The 19,676-nt window shown below is 42.8% G+C and overlaps 1 non-coding gene across 1 annotated transcript; it reads right to left on the bottom strand.

Moving 5' to 3' along the window:
* Nucleotides 1–272: 272 nt before the first annotated feature.
* Nucleotides 273–463, bottom strand: LOC134408529 (U2 spliceosomal RNA). The gene has a single exon (XR_010026104.1). It is a non-coding gene; the product is annotated as a U2 spliceosomal RNA (small nuclear RNA).
* Nucleotides 464–19,676: the final 19,213 nt, after the last annotated feature.

A 19,676-nucleotide genomic window follows, 5' to 3' on the forward strand; every position in this document is an offset into this window, starting at 1 on the left:
TAAAGAGCAAGACCAAAGTTTCTCAAACTTTTTTTTACAAATTAGGAAGAAGGTTCCATTTGCAATTCTGAGCATGCCTGGGAAGCCCCATTTTTCTTTTCATGTTTGCACAAGACCTACTGAAATGACCTATAAATGGGCCCTGGTCCCCAACTGCCGCTTTTTCTTGCCGGTGTGTTCAAATAATGTGGCTTCAGGAGGTGAGGCAGATAGTCGCTGGTTCAGATCTCCCCTCTTCAGGAAGTTCTCTTTTCTTTCTTTTCTTTTCTTATCTTTTTGGCACCATTCCTGGAGGTACTGCAATACCAGGTCGATGCGTGGAGTGGATGGAGCAAGCCCCTATTCCAACTCCCAGTTCCAAAAATCCATTTAATATATAGTCCTCAAATAGAGGACATATCAGATATTAAACTGATAAGAACAGATACTACACTTGATCTTAGCCAAAAGGCCGAAAAGCGATTCGGGAAGTTCTCTTAGCCAGGCCACAGCCTTCTGTCTCCGCTCTGATAATGTCGCTGATCCACGAATCTGAGAAGGCCTCGGTGTTATTTACATAACACCATGTAAATTCAATGCATTACCTACACAGGTCACACTCCCAGAGCTTAGTCCTGTGCAGGTGAGAGTGAGTGAGGCAGCAGAGGGGGAAGAAGGCTGTTTCCAGCTAGCAAGAGCAGGTGACCTCCTTGGTGAGACTAGCCAGCCGACTGTGGAATGCCTTCCCCTTGGAGGCCCGACTGGCGGCAACGCTGATTTTATTCCAGCGCCAAGTGAAAACACGGCTTTTTAACAAAGCTTTTAATGGTTGAATTCACTAAGTTGGCACATTGATTTAACTGTTTTAATCGTTTTACTGCTTTTAAATTATATATTGTTTTAACTTGGTTTATGGTTTCATTTGTTTTTAGCTGTGTATATTTACTGTTTTATACTGTATGCTTTTATCTGTACGCCGCCCTGAGATCTTATTGATATAGCGTGGGATGTAAATGTTTTAAATAAAGAAATAAAGGAATTCTGTAGGGACTAGGGCGTGTCACCTGACTACCACTGGCCCAGTGGTATAAGGAAGCCAACTTTGAGGCAGAGCTGGTCTGTGCGGAGCACAAAGTCTGCATCCCTGCCTGACATCCCTCTGCTGCAAAATCCAGCAAGTCACAGACTTTCAGCTTCAGTTCCCCAGAAAATAATGGATGTGGTGGTGGGAAACAAAAACACAAGAATGATGGCAAAAACAAGCAAACATTTTGCAAAGCTTTAGAAACCCCTTGGAGGGAGACCTTGAGACCCAATTGTGCCTGCGAGAAGATGAATCATAGAATAGTAGAGTTGGAAGGGGCCTATAAGGCCATCGAGTCCAACCCCTTGCTCAATGCAGGAATCCACCTTAAAGCATCCCTGACAGATGGCTGTCCAGCTGCCTCTTGAAGGCCTCTAGTGTGGGAGAGCCCATGACCTCCCTAGATCATTGGTGCTGCTATCGTTCTGCTCTTACAGTCAGGAAGTTTTTCCTGATGTCCAGCGGGACTCTGGCTTCCTGTCACTTGAGCCCATTATTCCATGTCCTGCACTCTGGGATGATTGAGAAGAGCTCCTGGCCCTCTTCTTTGTGTGACAACCTTTCAAGTACTTGAAGAGTGCTAGCATGTCTCCCCTCAGTCTTCTCTTCTCCAGGCTAAACATGCCCAGCTGTTTCAGTCTCTCCTCATAGGGCTTTGTTTCCAGACCCCTGATCATCCTCATTGATGGATTGTGCTCTAATGGGTGTATTCCGATCCTCCCCATTCTCCTGCCTCCATCTGCATCTTCCACTACTTCTTACGTCCCAGAGCTCAGCCACACCATAGACAGTGCTTCTGGGTCTGTTCCTTGGGAAGCTCTGGCTCCAGTGAAGGGCAGGAGCAGTGACAAAGGCAGTCGTGGGCATCAACATCTTGTTTAGAAATACGGTGCCAAAAATACAGTCACAAACTCCTTGATCCATTGCTTCCATGGATATTTTAGCTGTAAAGAATTGTGCTCTGAAGCAGCACTGCTGGTGTATTTGCGATGATTACCGGGTCTCTAATGGACACAGTGGATCCACTGGATGGAGATGGTGACGTGTAGGTGGCCAGCAATAAGGACATAAGAAATTCCACGCTGGATCAGACCAAGGGTCCATCTAGTCCAGCACTCTGTTCACACAGTGGCCAACCAGCCATCGACCAGGGATGAACAAGCAGGACATGGTGCAACAGCACCCTCCCACCCATGCTCCCCAGCAACTGGTGCACACAGGCTTATTGCCTCGAATACTGGAGATAGCACACAACCATCAGGGCTAGTAGCCATTGATAGCCTTTGCCTCCAGGAATTTATCCAACCCCCTTTTAAAGCCATCCAAATTGGTGGCCGTAACTACATCTTGTGGTAGTGAGTTCCATAATTTAACTATGCGCTGTGTGTAGAAGTCCTTCCTTTTATTTGTCCTGGATCTCCCACCAATCAGATTCATGGGATGACCCCGGTGAGTTCTAGTATTTTGAGAGAGGGAGAAAAATGTCTCCCTATCCACATTCTCCATACCATGCATAGTTTTGTACAGCTCTATCATGTCTCCCCTCAGCCTCCTCTTCTCCTTTTAGTCAGAGCAATCAAGCATGACTCTGAGGGCTCAAGCAGGATATTCCACTATGAAGTGGGATGAAAGTAGTATATAAAAGGCAGGAGCCACATGACTGCTTTATAGCAGTATTGAAGTGCGCTGACAATTGTTGGGGCCCTTTGACACATACCATATACTGCTTTCATACTGCTATATCCTGCTTGGTGTGGCTCCTGCCTTTTGTATACCACTTTCATACTGCTTTCATAGTGCAACATTTGGCTTGGTGTAGGTGAGCCCTGACTAAAAACTCCATCCGATGAGCATTTTATTGCATGCTCGTTACTGGGCTCTCACTGAGTTTGCTCAGGTCCCTCCCATGACGTTGTCTGCTTCCCGCACCCCTTCTGCTCCTTCTGGCCTTCCTTGCACGACCAAAAAAACCCCACCCCTGGTTAAGTCCGATGTTTTTTAAAACTCTGAATCGCTGCTCTCTCCTCTTCTGTTCTTCAAATGTTATGTTGCTCTCCCTCCCAAGAGTCTCTATCTCTCTTGCCCGGCTTCGCCCATTCTCTCTGGCTGCCCCGTTTGCTTGGAATGCTCTTCCAGAGCAACTACGTACCACGAGTTCCATTGTAGATTTTAAAACGCATTTCAAAACTCATTTGTTTTCAATAGCTTTTGGTATTTTAGCTTGATTTACTGTTATTACTATGATTTTTCTCTTATTTCTGCTTTGTGAACCCCTTTCCCCCCCTTCACATGTTTTAATGTGATTTTAGATTGTTAGAACAGCAGATTGAACAGCCCTCGTGCTGGTTCTGTACTTCCTCTTTTGAAAGGAACGAAAACACGGGCGGAGAAGCGACGGTAGGGAGCGTGTTAACCCCTGGCGTGATGGAGCTTTAAATCAGACCTCCAGTTAAGTGTAAGTTTTGAAGGATACTTCAGATCATTAAATAAACTTGAGAATTATTCACTTTCTTTCCTGAAAATAATGTTATAAACAAGCAGTCTAAATGATCAACCATGGCTGACAAGCAGCAAAAACTCTGCATTCAGTCTATTAAAATTAAAATATTTCTGCAATGATAATGAGTGTTTTGTCTCCTTAGGTTTTGAGAAGTGGCATCTGACTAGCCACGTCCCACTTAGCAGGGAAATGTTGCACTGCTCCACTTGTTGACTTGCCCTCCTGGGTGACCTTCAGCTCTCACGTTAATGCCACATTTGTTTTCTTTCTGGGGGACCTGAACCTTTTGCAGCCATTAACATGTCCCATGTGACTGATGCTCTGTGGTGCAGCTGACTAGAGGGGCAGAGAGGTTGCTATTGCATGGAGTGCCTTGTCTGGAGCCAGATTCCACGAGGAAAAAACATTTTTGTTCCTATGGAACAGCAAATCCTCGAAGTGCAGTTCTCATGTCCTCCTTTAAAGGTGCTTTTTGGGATTGAACTTCTGTGTTTACATTAGAAACTATTATTTTTGTGCCCATTCATTTCTATGGAGAGTACTCCCTTCCACCCTGGGGCAGAGAAAAGCCTAAAAGAACCAGAAGTTGAATCCTATGTTTTAGAGTGCTTCCGCATTGAAGCCCTTTAAGGCTTGAGGCATTGACAATTTTCTGTAATTAGCTGAAAGCAGAATGGAAACTGACATTGAGCAATTCACAGATTGGCAGGGTCTGTTGTTGTTGTTATTGTTGTAGTGGTGGTGGTGGTGGTGGCGGCTGCTCTGTTAAAGCTATATGGAAAATGGAAGGCTGTGGTTTGGAAACAACAACAGTATAATGAGAGTGATAACGCTCAAACCACAAGGATATCAAAATAGCTTTCATAAATGAATATTTCAGAAATTTTTACAAATATACAAAATACAGGCACAACAACAATATTTCACAAAGCCTGCAATATCAACATCCAATCGACATAGGTGAATTATTCACATGAAGCGTCTTTTATATAAACAGAAGTCCGGTACTATTATGCTGTTTCGAGGGTTCTTCTTCAGTATGTCTGTCTCTTCCGTCAAGACGCTTGTTCATGCACTGGTTATTTCACGGTTGGACTACTGCAACCTTCTTCTCTCTGGCCTTCCTTCTTCTCACATCAGTCCGTTGGTTTCTGTTCACCACTCTGCCGCAAAGATCATCTTCTTGGCTCGCCGCTCTGACCATGTTACTCCGCTTCTGAAATCTCTTCATTGGCTTCCAATTCACTTCAGAATCCAATATAAACTTCTCCTGTTAACCTTCAAAGCTTTTCATGGTCTAGCTCCTTCCTATCTCTCCTCTCTCATCTCACACTATTGCCCCGCTTGTGCTCTTCGCTCCTCTGATGCCATGTTTCTTGCCTGCCCAAGGGCCTCTACTTCCCTTGCTCGGCTTCGTCCATTCTCTTCTGCTGCCCCTTACGCCTGGAACGCTCTTCCAGAACATTTGAGAACTACAAGTTCAACCGCAGCTTTTAAAGCTCAACTAAAAACTTTTCTTTTTCCTAAAGCTTTTAAAACTTGATGTTGTGCAGACTTCTACTGTTACTTTCTACTGTTAGTTTTACCCTACCCTGTGCCTGCTTACCCTACCATGTACCTGTTGGCATTCTCTTCCCCTCCTTATTGTTTTACTATGATTTTATTAGATTGTAAGCCTATGCGGCAGGGTCTTGCTATTTACTGTTTTACTCTGTACAGCACCATGTACACTGATAATGCTATATAAATAAATAAATAAATAATAATAATAATAATAATAATAATAATATAATGCTGAAAAGTAATTCAAAAACACCATACTCAGCATTTATAAGCAATAGCATATTATTATAGAAAGCAAACAAAGCAGAAATTATTGGCCTCACCCACTCAGTTTACAGAAGGAGCCACGGCTACAATAGAAAGAAACCCACCAGGGTTTATCTAAAGAAAAAATAATGAAAATTTATCATTATAAACAATTCACAATCTCAGTAAATGATGCGCAGCCATGCTGTAATAACTATCTAAGCTAGTGGTTAGATCCTTGTGGTTTGAGTGTTATCACTCTCATTATACTGCTCTGTTAAAGCTAGCAGAAGCCATACTGGGAGAAGGCACCAGAAAACACCACAGAGAGGACTATGATGGGGGTATTTGGTATTGCTGCATCCTATTAAAAAGACACTTAGCAGAGGAAAACAAAAAGCGAAGCAGAATGAGTGTTTACCAGCCCCACTCTTGCCATGCCTGGTGTGCGGATTTGCAGCATGGTACTCACATGACACCGTGCCTGTCCTGCTGACACCCCACCTCTTCCCCAGCCCTTTCAGTCTTTTCCTAGAACGCCTAAAGTCCTAAGCGCATTTAATGCACCCTTAAGCCTCCGTGTAGTGCTGTACACTCACGTTCTCCTTTGCTGGGTGTGTGTGCTGTGACGGGAGCCTTGCTGTTGGCTTGAATGGATTGCATCAGGTCCTGGCAGGGAAAAGCAATCTCTCCCAGCAGCCGGCTCCAAGCCTCAATATAAAACCCAAACCTCGTATCCCAGGCTCAAAAGCGTTTTTTTAAAAATCGTACAATGCCCAAATCTCTGCAGAGACGGGATTGTACTCCCTCAATGCCCCCGAAAAGCCAGACTAAAGCATTGTTCCATGTTTGCCAGGCAGAAAGGCGGTCTGGTTGAAGAACTCATCTGACAGAACCTGTCTTGTTAAATGGAGGAAGGAGCAACCAATGAACTGGAGGGAGAAAGAGAAGGGGTGGGGTGGAGTGGAAGAAGAAACAATTGAAAGAGCAGCGTATTCAGGTGAAAGGGACCATAAGCTTGACGCGCTTATGCATCGGAGGTAAAAAAAAAAAAGTGGAGGGAAAGCAGGGGGGAAAATTACGTGTGATGGAGGTCAAGGGCTAGAAATAAGGAGACTGCACTTTTCCTTTAGTGAAGGAAAGAAAACAGCTTCTCATACAGCACATGCAGAGCATAGAGCTTCAAAAGGAGTTTGTTCAGCCCCTTTTGTATTCCATTCTGAAAACAAAATCCCAACACTTTTAATTATGGGGCATCAGGAATGAAAATAAACATTTTGAAATGTGCGTGGTAACTGGTGCAGGAGGATAACTCAGATTTCTTCTTAAGATGGGCTCCAAGGTGCAAGCAAAGTCAGGAGCAGTATGCGGAGTGAGTGGCTAAAAAAATCATATTTGGATGTTCAGGGCAGTCAACGCGTTTCCTCATTCTGTGGCTTGGGAGTATCACATCCAGTCCTTTCAAAATTAAATGAAAAAGGCAAGGCAAGCAGCAGCTTTGATATCTGCCATCTAAAGGGAACACTTGATCATGACATTTCACTGACATTCCAGCTTGTCAAAAATCTTGAAAACATCACAACGTTTCAAATTTTCATCAAGATTGTTGAGATAAGGTTTGAAACTTTGGCTCGGAAAACAAAAATGCCAGAAAATTAGAAAAACGTAATCTGTGATAAAAGCTATTTCAGTTAATTTGGGATGGGGAGAGACACTAAAGACACTGGTTTTTTCCGGTTAATTTGTTTTTTCTAGCAAAGAGGAGATTTGAGAGAATATATGGCTTCCTAACTTTGTTCTTTAGTATTTGTTCTTTAGTATTTCCTGAGGTGCCGTTTTAGCCCAAAGGCAATCCTAGAACTAATATAGTCTTTGTGTTAATTAAACTCTAAGGAGATGTAAACTCCTATTTCACCAGATATGAGCTCTTATTAATATTTATTAAATCATTACATATTAATACATTTATACTATGTAAGAAATATGTGGCAATGTCCTATTTAATAGATTTTTGTAGAACGTGGTGTTAACTTTGAGAGATGTGCTGCTGCTTTTCTTCTTAGTATTTCAATGGTAATAATGTAGAAAGATTCCCCCCTCCCTGCTGCCTTTCAAAAAAGAAAAGAAAAAAAGGCACCCACTTTTAAATTACTCGATTGGTTTATCAATGATAGGTTGTTGGTAATGGAATGCCAGCATTGGAAATTGAAGTGATAATATTGGGTGTATGAAAGTGTCTGTCTGTATTGACTTAGATGAAGCCCGTGGAAAGACAATTTGCAGGCCTGCCTACAAGATGGAAAATAGCACATTTTAAGGGCATATTCTAAAATGTGGTGCTGACACACTCTGCCTGAGTGTGACTCAGAGACAAATGACTGGGATTCTTAAAAGGACACCTCAAGCGAGATGTAGATGTTTAAGTTCCCCCACACTGGCCCAAATCAAAATCCTTCCCCCACATGCGCGGGAAAGAGCCCTCTCCACCTAAAGTCGTATGCACAGCAGCCTTTTCAAAAGAACATGCCTACATCATGATCAGGGACAGAATTTGCCAGCACCACAATGTCCTGCCAATGTGGGACCAGGATCCTTGAAAGGCAGCCTTCTCCCACGCACATCGGCCACCTGGGTTTCAAGGTCTTGGGGGAGGCCCTCCTCTCAGTGCTGCTGCCATCAGAGATGTGCTTGGTGGGGACGGGAGACAGGGCCTTCTCCGTGGCTGCTCCCAGGCTTTGGAAATCTCTGCCGCCGAGAGAGGCTAGGTCCCTCAGTCAGCAGGCAAAGATGTCTCTGTTTAAGCAGGCTTTGGCCAGGTAAATCGGTCTGTTGGGTTGGGTGCTCTTTTCATTCTGTTATAGTTGTGTTTTAAATATAATTTTAATAGAATGATTTCTAAAATTGTTTTAATTTTATTTTTACTTTAAATGTGGACTTTTATTGTTTTGAGTCACCTTCAGTGCTGGTTCCTGGTAGAAAGATGGGGTATAAATTAGAGAGAGAGAGAGAGAGAGAATAAACAAATAAATACTCTCTCTCTCTCTCCCTCTCCAGTTCGAGGATGGGCCAAGGCGTGCACCCACTGTCTCAAATAATAATAATAATAATAATAATAATAATAATAATAATAATAATAATAATAAATATTTCTTACCCGCCTCTCCATTTGGATCGAGGTGGGGAATAACAATAAATACATGAAATTGATTAAAAACATAGTATACACTGATAAAAACATCCTAAAAGCATCCTAAAAGTATCCTAAAATTCTACTGGATAGGCCTGCCGGAAGAGAGTAGTCTTGATAACTTTCTTGAATGCTAAAAAGACTGTCAAGCTGACGAGTCTCCTCCGGCAGGCTATTCCACAGTCTGGGAGCTGCAGAAGAAAAGGTCCTCTGGGTAATAGTTGTCAGCCTTGTTTTTACTGGCTCGAGCAAATTCTTCCCAGAGGACCTGAGTGTGCGGGGAGGATTGTACGGGAGAAGGCGTACAATCTATTTAAAGGTGATAAGCAACACTTTATACTTTGCCTGGAAACTAATTGGCAGCCAGTGAAAAGATTTTTAAAAAGGTGACCTTGCGTTGTTGGAGGACCTTGGTAGTGTGTGCAAGCTGTCTTTAAGGACGCTCGTCTGCCATTATGGATCTTCTCATTGAAGGACACCAAGAAGTTTTGGGGGACTTTGCTGTCCAGAGCAGATAAGAATTCTGCCAGTGGGATGGTTCCAAAACCAGTTAACACTTCGAGCGCCATCACCTCTCTCACAAGTGGCCACAGCCACGGCTCCTTCCCATATATTCAGTTCTAATTTGGGATGCAACTTTCTAACGTTAAAACAAGAACAAGAAAACTCCAGGGAGGCACCTTGATCAGCTCAGTTCCAGCTTGGTCAGGTGGAAGCCCAACCCCTACGCTGCTCTTGTGACTGGACCCAATCCGTTGGCAGGGCTCGGGAAAGTTTGTGTGTGGCAGGCAGACAGGCAGAAGCTTCTGAGCCAGTGCTGAGCTTGGACCCAAATGGAGCTGAAACGAACAGCAGCCCTTTGTAATAAAGGCAGAGCTGAGCAGTTGGAGTACTTCACACTAGGGACTGAACCAAAATGCAGATAAAATGGGGGGTTACAATAAAACACAGATGTACGATTTCTCCAGACAAACCTCTGGAGTCTCTCCAACCAGCTGCTTAATTGACAGGAATGTTGCTGTTACAAAAACAAAAAACAAACACAAAGAAGTCACAAGTCTGATTCTTCCTCTGAGCCTCATTGTATCTTAACAGAGCACAGCGGAGGCATCTAAAACACTTTAGGCCTACTGCTCCAGGATTTCTGAACGTAAAGGATATTTTTGCCTTGTGATGCTTCCAACTAATGACAACAGATTGGTCCAGCTTAGAAAGGAACCATTTCCTCAAAGACTTTTTTTATGCTCAAGCCCGGCTCCTTGGAACCACAAGGTATCAGATAAGCCGTAAATATCTTACGCTTTCAAAATATTCTTTATTATTCAGATACTGGGATCAAATAGACCCGTGGTCTTGAACCTGTCCGGACCCGAGACCTATCTCTGCTTTCAAATGTAGAACATGGGACCCACTTTCACATTTTTACTTTTTGTATATACAGTATCTAATAGTGCTAATAATTCATATTATTGGTAATTCGTAGAACAATGTTCATTAAACAAAAAACCTACGGTTTACAAAACAACATTAAGTTAATGCCAAATCTTTCTCCATGACTCCCATTATATTGTCATCCAGAATTTATTAGCAATGCAAGGCAAATTTGGGCAGAAGCATTCAAGAGAGCAGGGCTGTATAGAATGCAGGATTTTTATTAGGATAATGCTCCTCTCTCTAGGGATTTGTGGAGAACCCATCTGAAGGCCTTTCAATAAACATTGGTTCTTTGAAGGGCAGGATATTGACCAAAAGTTGAAAGTGCCAGCACATGCTCTGGTTCTACATCAGCAACAAATAATGCCCCTTTTGTTATCAACCGTGCTGCTATATGCAAGATGTGTGTGAGAGAAAAATATTGGGCAGCCCCTGTATTTGGTAAGGATATAGAACAGCATCTGCAACCAGGCTGCTTAGTGGTTAAAGCAAAACCCACCAATCATAAGGAATAACTAAAAGAATTCATATGAACAAAAAGGTAAAGGAAGCATGAGCAAAAGGGTAGTATTTATTTAAATATTTTTGCCCTACTTTTTGCAGTGTATAAAGAGGCTTACAAAAAGTTGTTAATTGTAGGATTATTGTGCTGGAAAGGAGTGGAAATTCTCAGTAACATCTCTCTCCCGTCCTTCCAAGGTTACAGGCAGTTTTAATTAAAAAGGCTACAATCCTCTACACACTTACCTGGGAGTAAGACAATTACACGCAATGGAACTTACTTCTGAGAAGACACTGATGTTTCCATTATGGAAATGACTGTGCTAGAGGAGCCAGGTGGCCATTTTATTTTCAGCATACATCTAGCTGAGGCAGGAGGGAGGGGGAGAGTGATGGTACTGAGTACGTGTCATACTATGGTTGAAGCAGGCCTCTGTATTCACTCTAATACAGTGGTTCTCAACCTTCCTAATGCCGCGACCCTTTAATACAATTCCCCAACCATAAAATTATTTTCGTTCTTCTCTACACGATCCATTGTCATGGGATGGTTTGCTAATGAAAATAATACATAACAATAGCTTTAATAATACAAAAGATGATACATGACATAGTTCAGTCAATACAGTTTCCTAAGACCATTGGAAATATGTGTTTTCCGATGGTCTTAGGCGACCCCTGTGAAAGGGTCATTCGACCCCCAAAGGGGTCCCGACCCACAGGTCGAGAACCGCTACTCTAATAGGATGAATATTAATTTTTTAAAAAGAAAAGCCATTCCCCCAATTACAATGGAGGAGGAAGAAGACCCCACCACTGGATTAATGGGTAAGAGGCTCAATGGTCCAAATTTCATTTATAAAAAAAAATCGCCAACCTATGTTATCAGAACCATTTTGATTCAGAGAGGGTTTTTTTTTCTTTTGTACTTTAAACTGCCCTCCTTCCCTCAATCTTTCACCAAACTTCTTGAAATTTTCAGGGTATGTAAAACCAACATTTCTCTCTGGCACATGTAAATTTTAGCAAGATTAGAGAAACATTTTCGATTTTATGAACGTTAGAATGAACCCCACCAATTACTGCTTTATAATGCATAATCTATTGTCCACTCTTAACTACAGGGACACAGCAGTGTCCCTGTAAATACATCATGCCACCTTACCAGTACTACTGAATCAATACCTGTGTGTGTGTTTTTAAATACTCACAATTTCAGTGGGGCACCTTCTTGGAGTTTTCATTCCAGTGAGGGATGATATTAAAACGGATCACTCACAACTTGATTCCCACAATTAAACTGTTTCTTGTTTTTGTTTTGAGGGTCACCACTGTATTCTTGCCTTGCTCACAAATATGGGTAGTACCAAATGGCTACAGATGGATGGTAGCTTCACTTGCCAATTCTTGCTATTCTTTACTAACCGAAATCCTTGGTAATATTTGTTGCTGAAATTGCACTTCTAAACTTGTGTCACAAGGAAGCGCAAGGAATTGTTTTTTGCAATTCATATGTTAATTCCAGTGACTCTGTGTCCACTAATTGTACCCATTCTAAATCTTTGGAGAAATAGATTCAAGTTTTCCGTGTTGCATATCTTCTCTTTTCATAGAAGCAGCATTTACTGTCTGATCTTCCTCAAGCAACTGTGCAACAAGTGGAAAAATGCCAATGGAACTTTCTGATAAACATCTCAGATTTTCAGCATTTTTAAAATGCATTTTCAATTTTTTTTTTATGATAATATTTATAAAGATTCTTCCCTACATCAAAGTATTTCATTAATTCAAGCAGCTGAAAACAACAGCAGGCCAGGCCAGCTTTAAAAACCACCATGAGTGGTCGAATAAAGAAGCATATGCTGATGGTTTATTTATCAAGAACTCCAGAACTTCATGTCAAAGTTCAAACAGCCTTGTGAGCACTTTTCCTCATGACAACCATCTCACTTCTGTGAGCAGCATTAACGGCTCTGGCTTTGATGAAATTAACAATTTTCACACATTTTTCTAAAACAGAATACTGGACTTCACTCATATTTTTATTTTATTTTAATTATGCTATTTCTGTACCACTTAATATCTTAAATCTAAGACATTTACATCAGAAATACATACATACATACAGCCCTAATAGATACGTCTTCAGGAGTATTTGAAACTTGCCACAGTTTCTGCCTTTCTACCCCCGTGTGGAAAAGCATTTCAGAGGGTGGGTGCCACTACCAAAAAGGCCTGCTTATGTCCCGTTGCCTAGCAACACACTTTTGGTTATGGGGTAACCAATTAGAGCTCCTCAGAAGATCTCAGGGCTTGATTTGGAGTATATAAATGAAAGCAGCTAATCCTATGTTTGGAAGCTGATAGTTCTCTGTGAAACAAGCAATGAAACCAACTTGCATTTGGAGCAACCTTGAGACCAAGGCCACAGCTAGACCTAAGGTTTATCCTGAGATCATCTAGGGTTCACCCCTGCCTGAGCACTGGATCCCCTGTGTATCACCTAGATGAACAGGTTTGACCCCTGGATGATCCAGGGATAAACCTTAGGTCTAGCTGTGGCCCAAGTTGGACCTGTCTATTTTTCCTTCCTGATCTAGGTGCTGCAACCATCCGTTGCTAACCAAAACAATTACTGCACATTATTTCATTCCTATCATGAAGACATCCAAATCTTTGAGAATATCATTTGCTGTAGTTGTTGCTGGCAGGTCTTTGCTGAATAACACTTCTTCCTCAGTTTCTTCTTCCTACGCCTCCCTCACGTAATCAAGAAGAACAGCATCCTTGGACACATCCGTTGACTCAGCTAATTGTATTGCAAAATGCTTAGTTTTATACAGCGAACCACTTGTATTTTTCTGTCATCAGAAAAGTAATCAATTCCTTGACGCACTAGTGTCTGATAAGGCTATACTTTTCAGCTTTGCAGCCGTTGCCTCACCGAGCACTTCAGTGCGCTTCTCAAGGGCAGCTGGCAATAGAAGGTCTTCTCCATTCGTGTAGTCTTCTTGCGCTTTTGCAAATTTGACATGCGACACAAGAAGTGAGGCTCTGAAGAAGTTGTAGAATGGAGCAAAATGGTTCAGCGCTCTTTAAATCAACTCGTGCTGGGTTTTTTCCCCCCTACAAGTGAAGCCCTTTTTCATGTAGCATTGGTCAAACTTTCAAAGACCTTTTAGTAGTGTTGTCCTTTTGCTTTCTGAGTTGTTGTTTTTCTGCCACTGAACCCGGGGGTTGATGTTGAGCAACAGGGCAAGATGCTATCACCACTACACTTACATTTCCTTAGCCAAGAGGCATCCATGGCACCCAAGAGGACTCAACAGTCCCTCATATTCTGCTTCACCGCCTCCTTTCTATCTCTGGCACTTTTTCTGTTGGTGTCTTTTTCACTCCCGATTTCCCCTGCACTTTCTATCCTTTTTTAAAAAAAATTCTTTTCTTTTCTTTTTTGTCTCAGTTTCAGTTTGATGTTTTTTTTTAAATATTTTTATTTTTCAATACTTAAACATACAATACAATTAAAAGAAAAACAGCATAATACATAAATGTTGAATAACACTGATGTCATATATTCTCACTTAATCTATTTAACAGAATCATACTTAACATAAAAGTGCACCCCCCACCTCGGGATCATTCCTGTTTCCAAAATCTCATACTTTCTTCTGCTGGTGGTTTCCCACTTCCCTTAGAAAACACAAATATTAGGAACTGTTTCCAAATTCCCTCAAAATCATTCGTTTTTGCTATACCTCTTCTCACTTTAATATTACATGTCAATTTATCATTAATAGCAATATCCCATACTTCTTTATACCACTCTTCAATACAATAATCACCTTGTTTCTTCCAGTTCCTAGCTAGAATTAACCTTGCTGCAGTCAGCAAATTTGTTATCAATTCCTTAATTTCTTTTTTACATTTTAAATCTTCATATAGTGAGAGTAATGCAACTCTTGGTGTTTCTTCTATCTTCATTCCAACAATTTCTTCAGTCTCAGAAAACACCATCTTCCACAACTTTTGCACATATTTACATTCCCCCCACATATGTAAATACGTTCCTTTCCCCCCACAACCTCTCCAACAATTTGCTGAAAGCTGCTTATTTATCTTATTTAATCTAACCGGGGTTAGATACCACCTCCATATAATTTTATAATAATTCTCTTTTGTTCTCACTGACATATTTCTCAACACTCTTTGTCTCCATAGTCCTTCCCAACTCTGCTGTCCTATCTGTACCTTCAAATGCGCTTTCTATCCTTGACCACCCCTTCCTGTCTTGCCTTCGTTGTTCTCTGTTCTCGCCTCCTTCCTTCTCTTCTTGCACTTTCCTCCTTTTCTCGGTGGTGCAGTGGAGCTGGGCCCTGGCACCTTTTGATGATCAGGGATGCTGTTGCCATCTCCCCCCCCCCCCGGGCCCCATATCAGCCTTCCGTGTCCCCTCTGAGCATAGGCACAATCTTCACAGTAGCTGCAGGGGGTTGGTGTGTGTGTGACTTTCCACAGCATTAATACATTCTTCCGTGTTGTACTGCAAAGTATTGAGGGGAGGGGTAGTTCTGAATGATCAATTAAGGCCCGTTAGCTTTACTGGTTTTAAATGTTTGAATTAGTTGTATGCATTTTATAGTGTTTTTATTTGTGTTGTGCTCTGCCTCGATCCAGAGGGAGAGGCGGGTAATAAATAAATACAATTATTATTATTATTACTATTATTATTATTATTAAAGATGGAGATGAAAATGGCTGGGACTGATGTGCTGAAATGGGTGGACAGAGCTGCCTACCATTTTTGAACTCTCCTTGGGGGTGTCACTATCAGGATTGTCATAATGAACACCTGCACGTCAAAATGTACTTTGACGCCACGTCCTTGTCTCACCTGCTTCTGCATTTATTAAAAAAAATGATGTGCACATTAAAAATGCACATTTTGGGAAAACATATATGCATTTTCACACTTTAGGGCGCAATCTTAGGTTTCATGCTCTTGTTGGCTCTCGGAGACCTCTGAGTGTCCAATGTGGTGGGCTGGGAGGGACGATGGAGGCAATGGTCACCTCTTTGCCCTCGTTTGTGCCCCACCCTATCAAGACAGGCCTCTGAGCCTCCCCAGCTGAGGCAGGGTGGCAGGGCTGGGGCTGGAATCAGCCATGGGATTTCTCATATCCTGGCCTCCCCTCCCCTCCCCTCCTCCTCTCCAACTCTGAGCATAGGTTTTGGTAGTTTAACTCATAGCTTCTCTCAAAGAATCTCAGGGAAGGTAGTTTGGTGAGTGTGCTGAGCATATTTTGTTAGAGACCCTTGGTCCACCCCCACCCCACCTCCTTGTGCCTGAACACAGCACTACGATTCCCAGGGTTTCTGGGGGAGAGTGAGTGAGTATTAGGCCTCAGACTATTAAGTCCGTGGAATAGATCTGCCCTCTGAGACCCTGGATCAATCACAATCAAAGGAATAAGCATTTTGGAAAAAGAAAATTGCATGTGTTTAAAACCATTTGGCCTATAATGGGGACTTCTCTGTATGGAGGGAGAAGGCATAAATTTAGATTAAAGGAGACAACATTATACCGCTTCAAGACAAACTGAGACCTAAATTGCCATGCGGAAGGCAGCTCAATAGAGGGAAATTAAAATGTAGTCCTAAAAACTGTCTCCTGCTTGCCAGACAAATGCATGTTGAAAACCTTTGGCCAGGGCCAAAAAAGGCCCCTCCTCCACCAGCCCCATCCTTTTCTTCTTACGATGGGAATTAATCTCTTCCATCTTTCGTGCCCCCTTAAAAAACCGTTTCTGGGCATGCAAGAAAATACTCTCTGCTCAGCTATAAAAGGGCTTTTGGGTTCTGCACAAAAGGACATGCCTCCAAGCCTTGGTTTGAAATGCAGGGTGTTTTCTGTCTTTTAAAGTACGAGCAGACTTTTCAATAAAACATATAACCCACAGACTGCAAAATGATTAATGTGGCAGCATTTCAGAAATTTCCAACCTGCAGGGTATCCCCAACATTCGCTCCACACATCCTGGAGCAATGCTGATTGGAAATTCTAATAGCGCCACCTCATCTCACCTGGTAATGAGATGGTTGCCAACTCCGGCGCCTCTTGGCTCAGGGCTGCCCATTCAGCGATGGAGCTGCACCTTTCCCTGGTCACAAGGGCCCTGCAAGGTGGATGGGGGCAAGGCTTCTATTAACCTGAGCTTATGAAGGGAGGGAAGAATTAATGCCCTGGGCACGGACACCTTTCTTGGAAGAGGAAAGGCACACGGATGGGGCGGATTCTAAAAGTAGGCCTCGTTGGAGGCTCAAGTAGCCGCCACGGCTCGGAGTGCCTTTTACCATCTTCGGTTGGTTCACCAACTACGGCCTCTCCTGAACAGGGATAGCTTGGCCACGGTGGTACAGGCATTGGTAGCCTCAAGACTGGATTACTGCAACGTGCTCTATGTGGGGCTGCCCTTGAAGCTGCTCCGGAAGCTGGAGCTAGTGCAGAATGCTGCAGCTCGGCTGTTGTCTGGAGCTGCCTCTTTCCAGCACATAACACCTCTGTTGAGGGAACTGCACTGGCTGCCTATTTGCTACTGGGACAGGTTTAAGGTTCTTGTACTTGTGTACAAAGCCCTAAACAACTTGGGACCAGGATACCTGAGAAAGCGCCTTCTCCCTTACCAACCTGCCCGGTCACTGAGGTCATCCGAGGGCCTGCTCCTGGTGGTTCCACCTAGATCCATCCTCCGATTGGAATCCACCAGGGGAAGAGCCTTCAGCGTGGTGGCCCCACTCCTGTGGAATTCCCTGCCTCTGGAGGTCAGGCAGGCGCCAACCTTGTACTCCTTTCGGCACCTCCTGAAAACATCTTTATTCCAAGAAGCCTTTCTCTAACATGCAGCCTTGGATTACTGTTATTGCTTCTTTTAAATTTTGTTTTAACTGTTTTTATTCTGTTTTTATTTTCATTTTATCTTGTACACCGCTCCGAAATTTTTCAATGGGGAGCGGTATATAAATATTCTAAATAAATAAATAAATATACACCATTTCCCCGGCCTCTGTGAAGGACACAGGGGGCATTTGAGCTCACAAGCTCTAATGTGGGAGTCAGACCACCTATGCCTCTTGCCTGTCTCTTCCCTTCTGTCCTGGAATTAAACTCTTCAGGTGTTAAAATGTGGCCATTGGAAGAGAAATGGATCACACTCTCTCTGTGTCTTTTTCTGTCTCTCTCACACACCTTTTGTATATATATATATTTTTTTCTATAGAGGCTTTCCTCCAAAGAAGTATGTGGAGTAGGGTGACCATATGAAAAGGAGGACAGGGCTCCTGTATCTTTAACAGTTGTATTGAAAAGGAAATTTCAGCAGGTGTCATTTGTATATATGGAGAACCTGGTGAAATTTCCTCTTCATCACAGCAGTTAAAGCTGCAGGAGCCCTGCCCTCTTTTAAATCTGGTCACTCTAGTATAGCTCCTGCAGCTTTAACTACTGTGACGAAGAGGGAATTTCACCAGGTTCTCCATATATACAAATGACACCTGCTGAAATTCCCTTTTCTATGCAACTATTAAAGATACAGGAGCCCTGTCCTCCTTTTCATAGGGTCACCTGAATGTGGAGGGAGGGCTTACTTCCTGGGCCAGATCTACACCTTGTGTCAAATCATTGCGAATGTGGAATAAAAAACACTACGAAGGAATGTATATGGAATGTGGATTGTGCCTCAACAGTTATCAGTGCACTTCAATACTGCTATAAAGCAGTAGTGTAGATCTAGCCCTTGACAGAAATTAAAGGACCACAAGAGTGCCCCTTTAGTTAAGGTGAGTTGCAAACGAACGAACGAAAGAAAGGGGGGGAAAAGAACATTATAAGCCTTAAAATTATATTGTTTATAACATGACACCTGGGGCTTGTCTATATGCTCTATATACCCCGTCATGGCTCCGCAGTTGTGCCCCGTTCTTTATATGATACAGCCACCAACTCACAGCCACAATGTATATTATTCCCTGTGAAACTACGCTTTTTTGATGTGTCGTTTTGACTTTACGTTGCTCTGATGGCTGTTTGTTGTCTGTCAATGGTGGCTTCAGTTCGGATTAAGAGAGTAGACGTAGTTAGAGGCGGATCCCAGTGCAGGGTATACGTGGGAATGCAGGGCAAGGGGTGGCCGCGACAAACCTAGTAATGGCCACCATGGCAATATTAAAGTCTCGGGAATGAAATTAAGGGCAGTTCTGAGTTATGATGCTGTGCTGCTACAGGCTTTCAAAGTTGCGTAGCGCTGCGAGGAAAAACAGGTTTTGAGGTTTTTGATCCCTCGATATTTGCTGCCCATTACTCCTACCTGACAATGGTGCTGTGAATTTCCCTGTCTGCATAGCCTGCCCTCATTCCTAGCCATGTAACCCTATTGATGCTGCTTTGCTGCAGCAATGCTGCAAGGTTTGGGGGGAATTAGTAGGCAAAACGTCGTCGTATAGATGGCCCCTGTTGCGCTCGTAAACTGAAGTTTAGCATCCATGATCTACCTGATGAGGTCCACAACTGCAAAAGCTCAAACTGATCCAAGAAAAGTAGTCACAGGGGCAGTAAGTTTAAAAGTCCTGAAAACTGACACGGTTATCCTTTTTACTTCAGTTTACAGCATGGCATATCATCTATACTTTCAAATTTTGGGGAAATCTACTGATGCACGTCCTTCAGGCTTGCTGAGGAGACATGCCTTCCATTCACCAGCTGCTCTAAGATAGTAACGCAGTCAGCAGCAGACAGACTGAGGCTTGCTCTATTGGATAGACGGGAGTGACATTGGCTATCCAATTCAGGGCTTTTCTATTAAGTCAGCCCGTACAAGTACATTTTACAGGAGCTCTGTGAAGCCTGGGGTCACTGAAGACACCCCGGTGTTGAAACACATTTGACCTGCTTTTTTAATTTCTCTTTTGATATTCTTGTATAACATTGATGCAAACAGACGTATACAGTAGATGCCAGTGCACTTTAATTGTTTAATACAGTTGTTGAATTGTATATATGTGATAAAACCTTGTTTAAATTGTCTTTTCCCTTAACCCTTTGAATCTGGACAGCCTATGTGTTACTACAGAGATTGGGATCCTAGCATGGTAGGGTAGGGGGAGCTTTAAGGGGTAGGGGGGCCCAC

This window comes from Elgaria multicarinata, chromosome 13 (genome assembly GCF_023053635.1).
Source record: "Elgaria multicarinata webbii isolate HBS135686 ecotype San Diego chromosome 13, rElgMul1.1.pri, whole genome shotgun sequence".
In the NCBI taxonomy this organism is placed as follows: Eukaryota; Metazoa; Chordata; class Lepidosauria; order Squamata; family Anguidae; genus Elgaria; species Elgaria multicarinata.